Source organism: Nipponia nippon, unplaced genomic scaffold (genome assembly GCF_047370975.1).
Source record: "Nipponia nippon isolate SJK-2023a ecotype South Korea unplaced genomic scaffold, ASM4737097v1 scaffold_8, whole genome shotgun sequence".
NCBI classification, from domain to species: Eukaryota; Metazoa; Chordata; class Aves; order Pelecaniformes; family Threskiornithidae; genus Nipponia; species Nipponia nippon.
The window spans coordinates 27,083,954-27,096,364 of NW_028262402.1; the positions used below are offsets into that span (position 1 = coordinate 27,083,954).

The 12,411-nt window shown below is 45.5% G+C and overlaps 2 protein-coding genes across 13 annotated transcripts in view; both read left to right on the forward strand.

Annotated features, from left to right (window-relative positions):
* Positions 1-5,871, forward strand: part of LYRM7 (LYR motif containing 7) — a 48,820-nt gene extending 42,949 nt beyond the window's left edge. Inside the window, exon 8 of the transcript XR_015701148.1 lies at positions 3,500-5,871. The gene's annotated coding sequence lies outside the window, so the exon portion shown is untranslated. The remainder of the gene's footprint in view (positions 1-3,499) is intronic.
* A 1,176-nt stretch (positions 5,872-7,047) lies between these two features.
* The window catches only part of CDC42SE2 (CDC42 small effector 2), a 91,685-nt gene continuing 86,321 nt past the window's right edge, over positions 7,048-12,411 (forward strand). For 5 of the 12 annotated variants that reach the window (XM_087741621.1, XM_087741619.1, XM_087741618.1 and 2 more), the window contains exons 1-2: positions 7,048-7,453; positions 8,332-8,389. The gene's annotated coding sequence lies outside the window, so the exon portion shown is untranslated. Of the gene's footprint in view, positions 7,454-7,592; positions 7,706-7,779; positions 7,895-8,331; positions 8,390-10,887; positions 11,023-12,411 lie in introns of those variants that run through there. The other 7 variants (XM_087741622.1, XM_087741629.1, XM_087741620.1 and 4 more) reach the window with 4 other exon arrangements.

Genomic DNA, 12,411 nt, shown 5'->3' on the forward strand with positions numbered 1-12,411 from the left:
ATATAGACTAGTAAAGGGAAAGAAAATGGTTGATTAAATGCTGCTTTCTCAATTTCGTGGCATAGGGGAGAAAAGGCAGTCACTCAAGACAGAGGGGAAATAGCGTTTCAGAGAATATTTGGATTTACAGTGTGATTAGCTGGCAGAACTTACTGCCACCATATATTGCTAAAGGCATAAAGCTGGAAAAAAATGTATTCTGGCTGCCTATGGCAGCTATGATTTTCATCATGTCAATTGGGTAATTGGATAGTCCCATTTTCAAGGCCAGTTCTCCCAAATACATAAATGTGAAATTCTGAGATTTCTCTAAAGCTATTTTCCTGTTATTTTTCGCTCTCTTTTTCAGTTTTGTGCTAGAGTTTCTCTTTTTTTGTATCTGCATAAGATTTTTCTTACCTTAGTTCAAGTTTTGCACGCTGTGTATGTCTGTGTGTTTCTCATAAAAAGGTAAAGTCCCAGATTTGTAAGTCCCTACAAGTTTCGTTTAAAAGAGGTAGCCCAAGAGATAGAGAAACCCTGCCCAGGAGATGGAAAACTACAGAATGTAATTTCCCTTTATTAGACTGTGGAGAAATCACACAGTAGAGACCTTGAGAATGTCTCCACTGCAAGAAAAACTTCGGTCATTTGACTTTTTACGAGACACCAGGGAATCAGTCACAGGATAGAAACCCTAAGAAACTAGAATTTATGGGTTCCAGTATTCATGGACCTTCATACTATTCTCTTACTGTTAGTGCATCTTAGTCATATTTCAACCTATATGCATACTTTTGTCCTTTTTCTTTTGTAGTTTTGGCACAGATCGAGATTTCACTTCCCTTTCCAAATCTGAGACTAGCATTCAAAATGGATGTTAGCATCCATATACAATTCAGGAAAACGTTCTCACACCAAATACTATGGGTAACATCCACGTAACTTGTACCCCACTGCCAACATTATTTGCTACATCAGTGGGCTTGTTCCATTCAGGGATAACAAAAGGCAGGTGTTTGGGCCCAGCCCTGTGCAGACACCCATGCCCTGTTGTGGCAAACTCTTTCTGTCTGGCGCTGCAGCTGGACGTGCAAAACTGCACCTTCCCCAAGAATGAATCAGTGAGGCTGACGGCGTGGTGATAAAAAAAAATGTGTAACCTCACACACACGTTTTCTGTGGTGTGGCTAGCATTGGAGTTTCATTTTTGAGGCAACTTCATATATATCCTGCCTCTGCCTTGACCTGAGAGTTTTCTGAAATTCTCCCAACTCTGCTAGCAGTCAGTGGGATTCCTGTTCTAGGAAAAGCTCGGCACGTTTTGTTTTTCCTAGCACATCATCTAGTTCTGTTGTGAGCCCCACCTCTTTTGACCGGTACTATGGACACAAAATAAACACCGGTACTTAATGATAATACTGTCTGAAATCCCAGTTGCAAGTTCAAAGACCATATGCTTCAGGGCATACAGTCACCGTTCAGATGCTGAGGGCGGTTGTTTTTTTCTCATGAATATGAATGTCCTGTTCAAAACAAGCGTCTCTTTGGTGGCCTAGGACTGAAAGCAATTCCAAATTAATCTAGCAGGTTGGCAAGAGATCAAAAATACCAACAATATATGAGTGGATGCAACTTACTGCCAAGTTACATAAACAAGGAAGGCATCGTAATGGAGTGGCTGATGGCATGGCCAAATACTGCTGCAAACGGGCTTTTAGTACTACCTGTCCATCAGCTGAGTAAGATTCTGTTCACTTGCTTAAAATTAAATAATGATATTAAACTAGCTACAGTAAACACTGTACAGTGTGGCCGGGGCGGGGTGGGGGGGGGGGGCGGGGAGCAGTGGAAAAGATACACTGAAATTTGTAAGGTGGAACTGAATATGAGAGCTCCTGGTATAAAGAAAAAAGACCCACACACACAAAGCAAACCACTGTGTTAGGAAGCTGAGCATACAAGGTAAAAAACTGGTCTCACTGAAGACAGTGGCATGTCTTCCACCAAGTCATTCAAGTTCTAAGGTCAGCATCAGATTGGGGTACTTCTCTGTGTTTAGAAACCAAGAGAATGTTTCACGGAGAGGACAGAATTCTCCTTAGAAGCACAAAATACCCCTGATACTGGATACAGCATCCTATTGTATTTTTTTTTAAGTCAGAAATAGAATTATTCTGCAAGTATTAGGAATGCTGGTTTCCTTTTCATGTTCCTTTTTTTTTTTCTCTTGGGGGGGGGGGGGGGGAGGGAGGCATGAAATTGGTTTGACCAGCTTAAAGTAAGAAAAAGCAATGAGGATTTGTATTGTTACCAGATGAAGAATTGCCATCTTGTCACCATTCCTCAGTTAAATTGAGCTGGTTCTGCTGCAGGGACAGGCAGGTTAATAGCAGTGAGAATGTGAGTCCACCTTGTTTAGCAGTTTAGAACAGGGCTGGTATTGTCACATTCAAAAAACAGTGAGTACAAAACTTCAATGGAAGTGGCAATTAAAAAATCAAAAAGAAAAAGAAGAAGAAAATTAACAAAAACAAGGGAGCAATGTCAGCTTTCAAAGTGCTGGCTGGATGCTAGGAAGGATGATCGTAAATGTTTCGGAGACCTAATAAGTCACTTACCCACAGCTCCTGTTGACTACAGAGGACTTCTTCCCAGATGAGTAAAAGCTTCCTAGGAAAATACTTGAACCTAGCCAGCAGCACTAATGAGATAAGTCTGTAAAACTCTCTGTGCCATTAGCAAGGCACCTAGGAATACTAACAGCAATGGTGAGAAAAACTAGACATCACAGAGGATTCCAGGGGGTTTCCTCCCATTCCAGGACCATTCTACCCAGTTTCACAGTAGCACGTTGCAACACCTGTAAAACGCAAAGCCTGCTTTTTACAGTGCGTAATGGAATGTCTGCGATCTCTTGTAAAACCAATAAAACTATATTTTCATAAACAGGAAAGCAAAGTTAATCCCTAGAGCTTCTGAAATAATAATGAATTCTAAAAGTGTAGAATTATTTATTATTTGTATCACAATAGCAAGTAGAGAAGCCAAACAAATTGGGAGTTGCTTAATACCGGGCAATGTGCAAACATAGCACAAACATAACAGAAATATGCAACCTAAACAGACCAAACAGCCAGAGGGTGAGAGAGGAAACAGAGATGCATGTTAAATAATTACGACTTTCCAAAGCCATGTACATGCACAGAATGAAAACTAAGGCAAGTTACAGAAAACACGTTAGAAACCTAATGATGAGCCCTGGTTCTTGCAAGTGTAAAAAGCACTATTGTTTTCGGGTTGTATTTCTGTCAGAAAAAAGGACAACGAATGAAGGTATCATACAGAGATTTCAGTGCAGGCTCAAGATGAAGAAACTGTATCACTGCAGCAACTATATCACTGCAGCTATTTAGTAAAGTTCCTTTCTGATAGAAACAGTACTATTATCTGAGAAAATCCCTCTGGATTTTCACTTGGTGAGCTTCTTTTGTTCAAAGATCTTCTTTTCATTATGCAGGAAATCTCTGAGCTACTTTGCCAAGTTCAGGTCTTTACATGTTGAGTGAGAAGTGACTGAGTCAAGAGGACACACATTCTTTTCCATTCTCCCCGCACTTTCTTGGTGAGTGGTAAATCTGCCTCACGCTACTTGGTGAAAGAGCACCTCAGCTTGTGTTTCACGTCTCTGGATCTAATTCAGAAAAAGACATATGCTACCTCTAAAGCCATAAGGGAGCAGGCATGGTGCATCGGGTTCCACATGGACAGTTATCAGGCCGTGGAGATGGGCTTGTATCCAAACACGTGCAGATTCAGAGAGTTCGCTGGGACTTCCAGGTGAAACTTCTGCCTCTTCTGGAAAAAGCAAGTTTTTCCCTTACCCGGACTCGTTCACAAGGAAGAACCATTTAGAGAAAACACTGGAAGGTGAATATCCCCAGTAGCTTGCCCTTTTAGCAGAGAAGACGACAAGTAAGAAGCTAGCCTTTCTTCCCCCCCTCCCCCCCTCCTCGTTGGGCCGAGCTCCCCTTAAAGCTCGTGGTTATGACTGGACTCACCTTCAGCACTGGCCATGAACAGACCCTTGCAACCAACTGAACGAGCAGAGCGTAACACGTCGCCTCTTGTTAGCTGAGCCACATTAACGGACCGTACTCCTGGCTCCTTGCCTGTGGCAACTGCAAAACAAAACCTATTTGCCTAAGCTGCCGTCATGAAGGTACACAGTTGCCACAGGTAAGGAATGCAGGTATGGTCAGCTAACTGCAGCTCAGTGAACAGCTACCTTAACCACTTGTAATTGCTGGTCCACGCCTTCACTGACGTGCACATGGCTACACTAGAAACAGAGGAATCCCATGGTGTTTATGAGTGTTATACCCACATGCTACTATTTAGTCACAGCTAACATGTTCATTTTATTGTTCATTTAAAAAAGGGAACAACGCATTGTTAAATTTGGAATTATGAAGTAATTTTTCCCTTTTAAAAAGCAATCTTTTTTTCACAGACGTCATCAAAGGCAGCAATGATAGATTTCTATTTGTTGTGTTTGGTATGCTAACTGGCAAGCACTCTGGCCCAGAGAGTGAGAAGAATGTCATTTATCATCAAAGGTCTGTATAAATATTGAGTTTTTTCTGCCTGACCATTTTTTCATGCTTCGGCATAAGGCCCTGAGGACAGCAAGAGAGGAAAAGGTTTTTGAAAGATAAAGTTCTTGCCTAACTTTGGATATGGAAGAAGTAATTAGTAAAAGTAGTCAGTAATATGGACAAGACTGGACTGGGGAAAGAAATCAGGAGAATGGTCAGTATTTAGTCAGAGGGACACAAGAGAGATACTTGGAAAGTGGTAAAGACAGCGTGACTGTGCTTTCGAGGAACTAACTGCAATAAAGCAGAGTACAAACTGTTGGTCAGAGCACATTTGTCCAACTCAGTTCAATCTATTGAAGGCTGAATTGAGTTTATTTGCAAGCATGGCTGTCTCTATACAGAGTTTGTTCTCACACACAACACGACTGGTACTTTGTTAGTAACTGTGGCAGCTGAATACGTACCATTGCTGCCAGAAGCAGCCTGGCACATGACTGTCTTCTGACAAGTATTTGGCACGTGCTTTCACAACATCGACACATCTCCTGACTCTCCCGCTGGACCTGGCTTGGAGAGGTTGGCTTCCTACAGGTTTATGCTTCTGGGCTACACAACGTGCCTTTGGGCACTCTAGTATCTGTTGAGACCCGTGGTAGGGGAGATGCCTGAAACTCCAAGGATGTACCAGAACGACCTAACACAGAGGACTGTGGATGCATGCACTTCACACACCTTTGTTCCTGGAGAGGAATTGCTGTGGGGAACAGTTCAAACTGTGTGTTACCACAGGGTCTGATGAAAATGCCACAACTCTTGAGAATACAGTGGTACTCCTAATGTGGACAGCCTTTCATGGGAATCGTTAATGTGTTAGCAGCTTTGGCCCAAGATTCCTGTGATGTTCCTGTGATTCACCTGCTCCTGCATGAAATTTGGCCAATAAAAGCCGGGAGATCTTACTCACATCACCTGTCTTAAATGCACAATATTGAAGCGACATGTTGCATGGTGTTCCCCTTCTTGGTTTGTACACTTACCAAACCAGGATAATGTTTCTGCACAAGTTTTCTGTGTAAATAGGCCTCCTTGCAACACCTCCATTTAACTACACTTTTTTTTTGCATAAGCTCAACAGAATTTCTGTTAGTGTGTTCTCTTCAATATTGCTTTGCTCCTTCTCCCAAAAATTTTTCAGGAGCCGAGTCCTGAGACGCAGAGCTTGAGAAAGAAAATGAACTTGTGGTGAGACTGACTGGATCTGCACCCAAACTCGGGATTAAGTTCCTGGTTTTACCACATAGTATATGCATGACCTGAGGCAAGCTATACTGCCTCTGTATGCTGCAATTTCTCATCTTGAAAGTGGGGATAACACTACTTTCTCTACATCACAGGATTCTTGTGAAGTCCATTAACAGTAGTAATGAGAAGCCTAAGCAGAATGGAAGCAACCATCGCAGCTGTTCTTTGCAGGCATCAGATAAGGGCGTTCATCATCTAAACACACGCAGCTGAAACACCATCGGCAGGGCGCTGGGCTGGGGCTGGTTTTCCGTGCCCCTGTCCGTGCCAGGGGAGGGCAGTGGCTGGGCATGCCTGACGCAGACACCCCTCATGCGGTGTCTTTCTGAAGGCAAGTTAGACATAGCCACATCTGGTACCTCAGTGGGCACAAAAGTGTCCAAAATCATTAAAAAAAAAAAAAAAAAAAGTCTGGAAAAATAATAAAAACCAATGACGTTGTCAGTTGATGCAGGTCTTATTAACGACAAGAAGTATACTATATTGTTAGTAAGTGTAAATGTCAGGGATTCATACAGACGAAAAACAGAGATCGAAAGTTTTTGAACGATTTTTTTATATGCTTGATATCCTTTTCAGACTGTTTTATAAGAGTTTGCAGATTCAGGTACAGACCAGGAAATTTTCCGCTCTACAACTGGTCTCTCTGCTCTCTTCCCCTGTGATACCGTCCAAATTCAGCTCACGGGCAACTCGCTGGCACTGCCACATTTTCCATTTTAACCCACGCGGCGGAGCCACGGATGATGTGCAAAGCCAGGACAAGCGGCGCACAGGTGAGGTGGGGGAGGACGGCAGCAGGAGAGCACCAAGGCGTCACCGGGGGGAGATGCCACCACAAAATTTAAGACAGCCGGCTAACCAGCAGTCAGCCATTTACGCTGACTGCCCCGGGGCGCGCTATCCCCTCCTGCAGCCACGGCAGGAACAGCCACCCGCGGAGGTGCGATGACCCCGGACAGGTTTCGCTCCGGCCAGGGAGAGCCGGGGCCCGATGTCCCACTGGGGTGCGCAGCGAGGCCCGCGGCGGCTCCGCGGCCTGCCCCGCTCCGCTCCGCTCCGCCCGCCCGGGCGCGGCGGCTCCCTCACGGGCGCGGCGGCAGCGGACAGAGGGCGCTGCGGCGCCGGCCGCTGGCGGCGGTTTGAAAGCGCGGCGGCGGAGGAGGAGCGGTCGGTAGAGCGGCGGGGCTGACGGGCAGCGGCAGCCGGCCTCTCCGCCGCCCGGCCTCCTTTGTCCCCTCCCCTCCCCGGCGCGCCCAGCCCAGCCGGCAGCGCGGAGAGGAGCGGGCCGGCCTGGGGATCCCCCTCCCCGCGCCGCCGAGGTCGCCATCTTCACCCCCCTACCTCGCCTCGCACCCCGCCGGCCGGGAGCGCGGGAGGGGGCCTGCGCCGGGCCGCGCCCGCCCGCTGCATGTGACCGCCGGGCGGTAGCGGCCTCCTCCGCCGATCTCGTCTGCGTCCTCCTCCGCCCCCAGTGCGGCGGGGAGGGGGCGCGGAGCGCCCGGCAGCGGGGGACGGAGGTGCCGGGGCGCGGCGGGCAGACAAAGGAGCGGGCGCCGCCGTGGGCAGCGGTGAGTGGCGGGGGCAGGGTGCGGGGATCCCCGCTCTCGCCGCCCCTCTGCCCCGGCACGCCCGCGGGGCAGGTACCTGCCGGCGGGCCGGGCTGCGCCGCGGCCGCTCCCTTCCCCGCGGGGGCGCAGAGGCTCGGGCTGCTGCCGGCGGGGGCGGGGGGAGTCGGGGGCTGCCGCTCCGCCGCCGCCGCCGCCCGAGACCGGCGGTGTTTCCCGCAGCGCCAGCCCCGCGGCCGGGCAGTGGCGAGCGAGGTGCCGGGGGCGGCGGGGACCGGGGCTGGGCCGGGCCGGGCCGGGCGGGGTGTTGTGGGGGGAGCCTCCGGCCCCGCCGCCGCGGGAGCGGGCAGCAGGGCTGGGCAGTGCCGCCGTCGCGGCCAGTGATGCTGAGCGGTGATCCCGCCTGACACTGGGACAAAAAGGAGCAGGCAACAGATTTTTCTGGTGGGCGATAAAAAAAAGATGAATAGGGGTTTTTTTGGTTTTCGGGGTTTTTTTGTCCGTCCCCCCCTCCTTGGGGCAGCGTGCGGCGGAGGGCAGGTGCTGCTGCCAGCAGGTGGGCGGGCGGCGGGAGCAGCGGGCCTGGGCCCGGCCTGTGGCGGGCACCGGGCGTGGTGGCGTGCCGGGGATGCCGGTGCCTCCCTCCCCCCGGGCCGCGGCCACCCGTGTCCCTGGCCGGCGTGGGGAGCCCCGCACAGCGGCCGGGGGGGGGGGGGGTAACCGCTGCGACTTTGTTCTGCATCCCAAGAGGTGAAGCCGTATTTAACGCGGCGGTCTGAAATGTGGCGCCTCTCTTCTGGGTTAAGCCCTTGGTTTTCAGGCAGTTATTCAGTGTGTGTAGCCTTGTGCTCTTAACAAAATTATAAATTTTGCTTTCATAGGCCAGGAGAACGTAAGGTCCTGCAACTTTTAACTCTGAAGTTGGATATGCATTAAACTGTAAGTCTTCTGATTTTGTTTTTGAACTTGGGTGGATGGATGGAGTAGTTATTTCACATTTGTGAGACAAAAACTTCAGAAGTAATTTAAATGAAACCTTAAGCAGACTTTTCCCACGCCCATTGCAAATAGATCCCTCCTGGACTGTGGTAACAGGTTAAAAAATAGAAAAGTAGAGAAAATCTGTAAAGCCTGGGGGGAGGGGTTGCCTTAAGCTCTTTTTATAGGTATTTTTTTGGTGATGGGTCTTACCTAATCCTGAAGGGCTGACAGTCACATTTTAAGCTTAAATCAATGTATAGGAAACACCTATAAGTGGAATACTAGTATGTTTCCTTATGTTTAACTGAAGTAATTGAGATTAGATGGTGGTGCTTCTTCACTTACAAGAAATGTTTAGTCAATTAATTTGCTTAGGTGATCTGAATAATAATAGCTCAGTGAAGGTACAGAGATGTTTTTGCAAATTGTTTTTTACATTGTTGAAATATAGATGGAGTTTTGAAACATGTAATAAAATACTAAATTTCTATTGTAATAATTTTTTTGAAGGTGAAAGGGATTATTGTAGATGAAATTTTAGAAAGTGGTCAAGCAAATGATTGCAACCACTAATGAACTAAGTAGCAGCTCAAATAAGCAATGAGAGAATTCAATGTATGAATTTTAGTATGTACATAAATTTAATTGTGTGTCAATAGTTGCATCACTGCTTTCTTTAATTTCTCCCATTAGCTTGGGTGAGAAACTAGAATCTGTATGTAGCTGTCCAGATATCTGAAATTATTTTATGGGTAATACTCTCTATATGCTTTCTGCTTTGAGGAAAGGCTGGTATCCTTTCCACAGCAGAGAGTTATTCTGTGTTCAAGAAACTTCCTCGTGAAGTTTCTGTATAATTAGACCAAAGTTGTATAGATCAGAAATTACCGTGTACAGTCTATAAAACATTATAATGTATTTGTACACCGGAGGAATGAAGAACTCTGAAACTGTTGTTAGGTTTAGCTTGTCCAGAAATGTTACAGCTGTGTCATACATTATCTTTGATTTTAAGGCTGTTTCAATGAAAAATAATTGACCGTTTACTTATGCTGTCATGTAACCAGACAAAATATATTGTTTTGAAGCTTGCTAGTAATTCTAACCTTACAAGGGTGTCAGAAGTTCTGTGGTGGCTTGCTGTGTGGTGGTCTGTGGGAAGCCTTGTGGACATGGTGGCTTGTCACGATAGGGAAAAGACAGTTAGAAATGTTTTGAACATCTCATAATAGTTTCTGCTGTCCAAAAAATAAGTTGAGTTGATTTAGAAGCAGGAAGGGGAGAAGAGAAATCAAGTATGTGTTCCAAGTGGCTTTCTAAATATTTCACTGTGACTTTTTTTTTACTTAGGTACCAGAGCTTTCATTGCAGTGATAAAACATTAACCCTAAAGTAACGTCAAGAAATATGATCATGTCCTATGGAGGCATTACAGTAAACAAGAAGTGTTAAATGTCTCATTTCATGTTTTTTCCCCAACAAGAAGTGTAACAGACACTCTCTTACATTCCTAGAAGGAGCAATGGTTGTTGGTGGTAAAATTAATGTTCAGCAGCAGTTGCTGCTATAATTCATTGTCCACTGGGGAGGAGTCCGTGTGACACCTGGTAACTTGAGCAAGCCTTTTAGAGCAAACTTGCACAAATCCTTGAGATACTTGTGCCAGACCTTTTGACCCTCAAAGGTGGGGTGTGAAGGGGTTTCTTTTTTTGTCTCTTCAGTTAGGATTTCTTGCTAGCATTACAATATGCTATTAGAAAAATACTTTTTCTTTAAAGTATTGACATATGAGTTACAAGGAAAACATTTCATTCTGTGGTGTGTGACTGAGGTGGCAGTTTCTTGGAGTTCAAGCATTTTTTTCAAACTATTAAGAATAGTGTTGAGACATCTGCTTTGTTTAATGTGATTTATAGACCAGCCTTTCGGCATGAAGCATAATGTGGAATTAAATCACTCAATAACGTAAAACAAAAAAAAAAGTTAAAGTACTTCCTGGAAGTACCTCTCTTGCAGGTCTGTTTTTTGTTTGTTTCATTTTTGGTGAACTTAGCTTGTTGTGGAGTGGCAAATTATATGTAAGCCTAGCATACCATATTGCTAAATAAAATCTCTTGCCTGTCTGTTGTGGAGACTCTGTCGTGATTCATGTTAGCTCGATGTGCAGAAACCCACTGCGTTCTGGTCAGTGTCGCTGAGTACTTGTATAGAATTAAAATGTGACTAACTTTCACTTACTTTTGAGTGATACTTTGACTATTCAAATTAGCTTTGAGTAACTTGGTTGCAACTCTTGATTACACTTGACAACATGAGTCCAGGAACTGCATAGCAATTTATCATCAAATTCATTACTGCAACACATGTTTTTACTAGATAGGGCTCTAGCTAATATTAAAGACTGACGCCTTACATAAACATGTGTCTGAATGACCCAGTTATCTTTGGTCACCGCCTTACCAATGGGTATCTCTTTCTCGCTGTACGCCTCTCTGTGTGCTCAGATAGAGAAAATGAGTGAAGACTAGTGTGGCCCTTCGTAGGCCCTTGTTGTACCTTGATGTATCGTGTTCATTAAAACGTGTTTGCTAGTAAGTACCCTGCCTGTTTAATATTACTCTTCTTGTGTCTCCTAATCTTAATATTGGCCTGTAAAGTAAATAACTGAATTTTAAAAGAACTGAGGGTGTTGTGAAGGTGTTGGTCACTGTTTTGATACCTTAAAAGTCAGAGAAATGCTTTCTTATATTTGCTGAAGGATTGAAAGGAATTGGCTGCTGTTTACTCCACAGATGTAGCTGGTACATGTATGCCTGTCTTGTAATGCAATTTTATCAGCTCTTAAAGTATACTCAGCAGGGTTAACACGAAGGAGTTATTTTAATATTATAGCTGCTGTATTACTGTTGCATTAAAAGTACTGAAGCTAAGTGTACATGATGATGACTGCACAACTATATGATTTTTTTTTTTTTTTCTCAAGAACAAATTTTTTGAATAGGCTAGATAGAGATGCATTAGAAAAGCAGGGACATGATGTTCCTTCCTGTAGCCAACCTGGGAGGAAAATAAAGGGGGGAGGGAAAGGAGGAATTCTTCTCTGAAGAGTGCTGATCCTGAGATGGGTGAGTTGGATTCGTTTTTGTTTAAAAAACGTCAGTAAATCTGAAGAGAGACTTTTGAGTAGACACAGTCACTTAAAGGTTTCGGGATATTTTGATGAAGCGTGTCTGTCTTGCATGATTAGTGTCTCTTGTTTATGGCATGACTACTGGTGATGTCAAGAAATAATGACAAGCTCAAGGAACAAGCAACCTGAAATGAAAGTAAACAGCTGCACTGAAGATGTTGAAGCGTGGGCTTCACGTAAAGAGCAGATTGAAGAAGAAATTTTAGCAGTGAGAAAGCTGGCTGCTATTAACAAAGAGAATGTAGGAAAGTCAGGCTGGTGACTGTCCCACCAGAGAGTCTGTTCTCGGCGCCTGTTACATAGCTGGGCAACTCTGCCTAAGGACCCCTTTGGTCTCTTTCTGGTTCAGTGTTTTGTGTGTGGTTAGAAGTGGATGTGTGAGATGAAGCTACTGGTCCGAGGGTAATTATTGTCCCAAGAGGAACAGGAGTGTCTCTTGATCACTTCTCCTCGACTCCAAGAGGAAGAGGAGCTCTCTTGCCCGTCACGAAGGCACAGTTAAGGGAGCGCAGACCTACTTCAGAGCACTCTTCCACCTTCTTTGTCAGTGTCACATTAACAGAAGGGCTTAGGAGGGAGGTGCAAGGAGGAAGACATAAGGTGTCAGTGCCATCATCAGCAGGTTTTGCATGCTTCCTGGAAACATGACTATACTATATTAACTTCCTCCTCTGATTTAGCTAGCTCTCTGTCCAATCAGGTTGGTACTATTTGTCATGAGATGTCAGAGGGAGAACTGATATCTTCTCTCTGCATGCGCAGTAGTGCATCGGAGCGGCACCTGGGAGAA